Here is a 6,960-nt window from a genome sequence, read left to right on the forward strand (position 1 = left end):
ACAGTTTGCATAAGTGAAAAACCAACTTTATAACCATTGAGCAACTCCACATTCTCCTCTCCCCCAAGTTCCTGAAAACCAGCATTCTACTCTCTGTCTTTAAGAGTCTGACTGTTTTAGTAATACCTCACATAAGTGGAATTATGCAGTGTTTGTTCTTCTGCGACTGGCTTATTTCACTTAACATAATATCCTCTAGGATCATCCATATTGTGTATGGCAGTATTTTCTTCTTTTTATGGCAGAATAATATTTCATTGTATGTATATATCACATATTATTATTATTCACTCATCTGGTGATGCACATTTAGGTTGTTTCTACCTCTTGGCCATTGTGAATAATGCTGCAATGAACATACCAATGCAGATATTTCTCCAAGATCCTGTTTTCAATTCTTGTAGATATATACCCAGAAATGAGATTGCTGAATTATGTAGTAGTTCCATTTTTAATTTTTTTGAAGAAGTTCTATACTGTTTCCCATAGTGGTTGCCTCATTTTACATTCCCACAACAAGAATTCCAATTTCTCCACATTCTCACCACCCCTCATCTTTTGGTTTTTTAGTAACAGCCTTCCTTACAGTTGCGAGTGATGTCCCATTGTGGTTTGATTTGCAGTTCCCTGATGATTAGTTACATTGAGCACCTTTTAATGTCTGCCATTTGTATAGTTCCTTTGGATAAAATATCTATTCAAATTTCTTTAAAATTATTTGATTTGTTTTTATTAAGTTGTAAGAGTGCCTTATATATTTTGTATATTAACCACTTATCATATGTAGGGTGCACAAATATTTTTCCCATTCCATAAGTTGCCTTTTAATGTTGTTTCATTCCTTGTGCAAAAGCTTTTTAATGTGGTCCCACTTGTATGTTTTTGCTTTTGTTGCCTGTGCTTTTAGTGTCATTCAAGAAATCACTGCCAAGACCAATGTCAAGAAGTTTTTCACCTATGTTTTCTTTTAGGAGTTTTATAGTTTCAGATCTTACATTTAAGTATTTGATCCATTTTGAGTTGATTTTTATGTATGATGTCAGACAATTTCATTATTTTCCATGTGGATATTCAGTTTTCCCAATACCATTTATTGAAGACACTATCTTTTCCCCAACGTGTATTCTTAGTGCCCTTGTCAAACACCAAGTGTGTATGTGTGTGGGTTTATTTCTGAGCTCCCTGCTACGTTCCATTGGTCTATACATCTATCTTGATTCAAATAATGGAATGATATCTCATGTTCATTAATTGGAAGATTTAATATTGTTAAAACGTTCACAGTAGTCTACAGAGTCAGTGCTATCCCCATCAAAATCTCAATGACATTTTTTACAGAAATAGAATAAACAACCCTAAAATTTATATAAAACCACAAATGACCTTAAATAATCAAAGCAATCTTGAGAAAAAAGACCAAAACTGGAGTCTTCATACTTCTGGATTTCAAAATACACTACAAAGCGACAGTCATTGACACAGTAGGTATTAGTACAAGCTTTTTCTTTTAGAACTCATCCTTCTACCAGCTAGAATTTGAGTCACAAAGTTATCCCTGTCAAGGAAGGGAACTTTGGGACCTGGCTGACGTTGTCTAAGTACTACTTTCTGCTGCATCTTTCCCCAGTATTCCTCCAAAACCCATGAAAATGCTCCACAGATTTCCAGATTGAGACAGTAAAAGTCTGGGGCACACCTGTTAAAGACATCTAACTGATCTGCAAATGCTTCCCTGGACACAAAAGCAGAAAAGAATGACAGCATTGAGGGTCCTCCACAAGGGGACTGGAGTCAGCAGGCCTAAGTATGAACTGTGACTGCTTCTCAGTGACTGTGTGACCTTTGTAGCAAGTGGCTTAGCCTATCTGTGCCTTAGTTCCCCTACCAGTTGAAACAAGGATGATGATAGCACTTACATTAAAGAGTTATATAAGGAATAAAGAAGAAAATCCACAAATTGTGATAAGAACAGTCTCAGCACATAGTAAGGGCCTAAGAGAAGCCAGCTTTCCCTGGTAATGTGCCGGTGCATGGAGACTGGCTCTGTTGCCATCTGCACTCATATTTATGCCCAGTTACTACCTGCTGGGCTCTTTTCTTTGACTCCAAGTTTATCAAGCACAGAGAACATCTGCTGTTGCATGACAACCCTTGGATCTGGGGATCCTTAGCCTAATTCACAAGGGAGGGAAGGACATTCATACAAGAGAAGCAACTGTGCAAAATCATATTGATTCTCAGGCCAAGCAGGGATTTGAACCAGGTTTTCTCACTCCAACATGCAGAGCTTTTGTTTCTTTGTTTGTTTGTTTGTTTGTTAGCACGATTGTCCCATGAGAAAGTCCTATTAGTGGGGAATCTAAATCCTTGGAAGGGAAAGTGTGTTTTAAAAACAGACAAAACACATTTGAATCCAAGAGTGGTGAATGAGGTAGATTAGTGAGTAGGCCGTATGGAAATTTGACCTTAAAATAGAAAACAGATTTTGGGATCGTGGACAAGTCTTGTTGCCAAACTAGACTTCAGTTTTCTCATCTGTAAAATGAGTATGTTGGACAACCTAACCTTGAAGGGACCTTCAGGAAAGGTTTGAACAATAGTGACTCCGTTGGCATTATGCTTGTTTCTGGACATATGCATTTAGCGAAATTTTGTTTAAGTTATTGTTAATTTCATCTCACAGGTACTTCTGAAACAACAAGGGAATCACTTTGCTTTACAGAGAAAAAACACAGGACTCTGGAAGGTACTAAATCTTACTGAGGAAAACAACACTCACCACCTCCTGACTCGTCCCCAAAGACTCTCAGGATTTGTTTGTTCAAGCGACATAATCAGTAACATCTAAAATTAGCACCCAAGCTTCCTCCCTCTTCCACTTCATCATTTCTGAGAGGTTCTATAGATTGGAGAATTGCTTATAATGATGATGGAATAACTCATTTAAAAAATCGCAAACTGAAAAAACAAGTTTACTGCCTTATCTCTGAATAGTATGGGGGCCCAAAAGGAAAACTCTGTCTTTCACCAAACAAAGAGAAAAAAGCAATTATCTGAGATGAAACCCCCCCAGCCCATCACCATGCCTCCGGAAGATGGAATTCATTGATCAGAGTTAAAGTTCCGAGTCTAGGTGGAAGAAAATAAGGTCCCTGCATCATTAATTTCAATAGAATTTGAAATAATGGAATGCAGCCACGCAAAAACACAATGAAATCTAATGTTCCCTATTTCTTAAGTCACCTGCTCCCAGAGTGCAGGGTAGAAGATGCTCTAACTTGCCTGGCTGTCTAGACACAGGGTTTTCAGAGCTGCTGGACTTTCTTCTCTTTAAATTATAATATGTTTAAACCATTTCAGAAAATGCAGAGACTCACACAATAAATACTGCCACACTAACCCAGATTTAATCAATGTTGACATTTTGCCATTTTGGACAATATGCTCTTAAGGACATTTTAAAGTCATAAAACCTTACAGATATGGTATGATAGAAACATCTTCACTACCATCCACCTGCCCATTTCCCTTCCTCCTTCCCCAGAGATAACCTCTAGCCTGATATTGGGGTGTATCATTCCCTGCAGGTTTTCATACACTATATGTGTGTGTGTGTATATATATATATATTTCATATTATATATATCTGAATATTTTCTCTGTTGAGGTCAAACATACATAACACAAAATTTAACATGTGAACCATTGTAACGTATAGAGTACACAGGCATTTAACACATTCACAGTGTTCCAGAACGTTGTCATCACTTCAGAAGGAAACCTCATACCCTGTAAGCAGGTCACTCCCCATTATCCCCTCCCCCCTGGCCCTGGTAGTCACAAATATGACTTTTGTTTCTATAAATTGTCCTATGATCAACTTTGTATACAGGCAGAATCATGCCATTGTGTGGAATTCATTGATCAGAGTTAAAGTTCCGAATGTAGGTGGAAGAAAATAAGGACCCTTAGCATAACATTTTCAAGGTTCATCCATGCTGTGGTGTGTATCAGCACTTCATTTTTTTAAAACAGCCAAATAATAATCCACTTCTCTTTTTTTCATTCATCTATTTTTTTTTAATTTTAGATTTGGGGGTACACGTGCATATTCATTACGTGGACATGTGTAGTGGTGAGGACTGGGTCTCAAGTGGCCCATTCCCCACCTAGTGAGCATTGTGCCCCATGGGTAATTTCTGAATCCTAAGCCTCCCTCCTCCCTCCTTAATGGTCTAGAGTCTATTATTTCCATCTTTGTGACTGTTTTGCTCCCACATAGGAGTGAGGATATGTAGTGTTTGGTTTCTTGTTTCTTAGTTTACTTAGGCTGATGAGCTCTAGCTCCATCTATGCTGCTGCAAAAGACATGATTTCATTCATTATAACGCTGCATAGCATTCCATGATGTATGTATACCACATTTTCATTATGAACAGATTGGCTGATGGACATTTAGGTTGATTCCCCATCTTTGCAATTGTGAATTTTGCTGCCATGAACATGTGGGTGCAGGTGTCTTTGCTCTATAATGACCTGTGTTCCTTAGGGTAGATAGCTAGTAGTGGGATTGTTGGATCAAATGGTGCATCTACTTTTAGCTCTTTGAGTGATCTCCATACTGTTTTCTGTAGAGGTTGTACTAATTTACACTTCCACCAAGAGTGTATAAGTGTTCCTTTTTCTCTACATTCATGCCAGCGTCTATTGTTTTTTAAATTTTTTTGACAATGGGCATTCTGACTGGTGTAAAGTGGTATTACATTGAGGTTTTAATTTGCATTTCCCTGATGATGAGTGTTGTTGAACATTTTTTCATATGTTTGTTGGCCATTTGTACATGTTCTTTTTTTTTTGAGTTGGAGTCTCACTCTGTTGCCCAGAGTGGAATGCAGTGGCCACTCCCGGCCACCACAGCCTCAACCTGCTGGGCTCCGGCAATCCATCCACCTCAGCCTTCCAAGTAGCTGGAACTACAGGCGCGTGCTACCATGCCCGGCTCCTGATTTGGTTCTCAGTTTGGTCACTATTCATGTATCGCAGTGCTGCTAATTTGTGTGTATTGATTTTCTATCCTGAAACTTCACTGAATTCATTTATCAAGTCCAAGAGTCTTCTGTAGGAGTCTTTAGGATTCTCTAGGCATAAGATCATATTGCTCTCATACAGAGATAATTTGATATCTTCTGTTCCAATTTGGATACCCTGTATTCCTTTTACTTACCTGATTGCTCTGGCTAGAACTTCCAGTACTATGCTGAATAGGAGTGGTGAAAGTAGACATCTTTGCTTTGTTCCAGTTCTGAAAGGAAATGTGTTCAATTTTTCTCTGTTTAGGATGACATTGGCTGTGGGTTTGTCATAGAGAGTTTTTATTATTTTGAGGAATGTTCTCTCTCTGACCATTTTACGAAGGGGTTTTAGCATGAAGGGATGCTAGATTTTATCAAATGCTTTTTCTCTGTCAATTGAAATGATAATATGGTTTTTGTTTTTAATTCTGTTATGTAGTGGATCATGCTTATTGACTTGCATATGTTGAAACACCCTTGCACACCTAGAATAAAAAACCCACTGGTCGTGGTGTAATTTTTTTCTCATGTATTGTTGAATTCGGTTTGCCAATGTTTTGTCAAGGTTTTTTGCGTCTACGTTCATAAGGGATATTTTCTGCAGTTTTCTTTTGTGTGTGTGTCTTTTCTTGCCTTTGGTATCAGAGTGATACTGACCTCATAGAGTGAGTTAGGGAGGATTCTCTCCTCTCCAGTCTTGTAGAATAGCTTCTGTAAATTGGTACCAATTCTATGGATGTCTGGTAGAATTCAGCTGTGAGTCCATCAAGTCCTGTACCACTTTTTATTGGTAGACTTCTAATTACTGTTTCAATGTTACCACTCATTATTGGTCTGTCTAGTGCTTCTATTTCTTCCTGATTCAAGGTGGGGGTGTTTTATGTTTCCAATAATTTATCCTATATTGTCTAGTCTGTTTTCATAAAGGTGTTCATAATAGTCCTGAATGATCTTTTGAATTTCCACAGTGTCAGTTGTAAGGTCTCCTTTTTCATATCTGATTGAGCTTATTTGAGCCTTCTCTCTTTGTTTCTTAATTAATCTAACTAGCGATCTATCAGTTTTGTTTATCTTTTCAAAGAACCAACTTTTTATTTCATTGATCCTTTGTATTTTTTTATTTCAATTTCATTTAGTTCTACACTAATCTAATAAATAATCTTATTTATTTTCTTCTGCTAGCTTTGGGTTTGGTTTGCTCATGCTTTTCTAGTTCCTGGAGGTGATGTTAGGTTGTCAATATGTGATCTTTCAGTCTTATTAATGTAGGCCTTAAGCACTGTAAATTTTTCTCTGAGCACAACTTTGCTGTGTCTCAGAGGTTTTGATAACCTGTTTCATTGTTGCCATTTGTTTCAAGGAATTTTTGAATTTCCATCTTGATTTCATTGTTGACCCAAGGATCATTCAGGAGCAAATTGTTTAACTTCTCTGTCTTTGTTTGATTTGGGGAGTTCTTCTTGGAGTTAATTTTTAGTTTTATTCCACTGTGGTCTCAGAAAGTGGTTGATATATTTAGATTTTTTTGAATTTATTAAGACTTGATTTGTGGTCTATCATATGGTCTATCTTGGAGAATGTTCCATGTGCTGATGAGAAAAGTGTATGTTCTGTAGTTTTGGGATGGAATGCTCTGTAGATGTTGTTAGTTCCATTTCCTCTAGACTCCTGTTTACTCCAATGTTTTGTTGACTTTCTACCTTGATGATTTGTCTATTGCTGTCAGTAGAGTGTTGAAGTCTCCAACTATTATTGCATTACTGTTTATCTCTTGTTTTTAGGTCTTGCAGAATTTGTTTTATAAAGCGCCAGGGGCTCTGATGTTAGGCACGTATATATTTAAAATTGTTATGTTTTCTCCCTTTATCATTATATAATAGCCATCTTT

Source organism: Carlito syrichta, unplaced genomic scaffold, assembly GCF_000164805.1.
Source record: "Carlito syrichta isolate Samal-C Ts95f unplaced genomic scaffold, Tarsius_syrichta-2.0.1 Scaffold302067, whole genome shotgun sequence".
NCBI classification, from domain to species: Eukaryota; Metazoa; Chordata; class Mammalia; order Primates; family Tarsiidae; genus Carlito; species Carlito syrichta.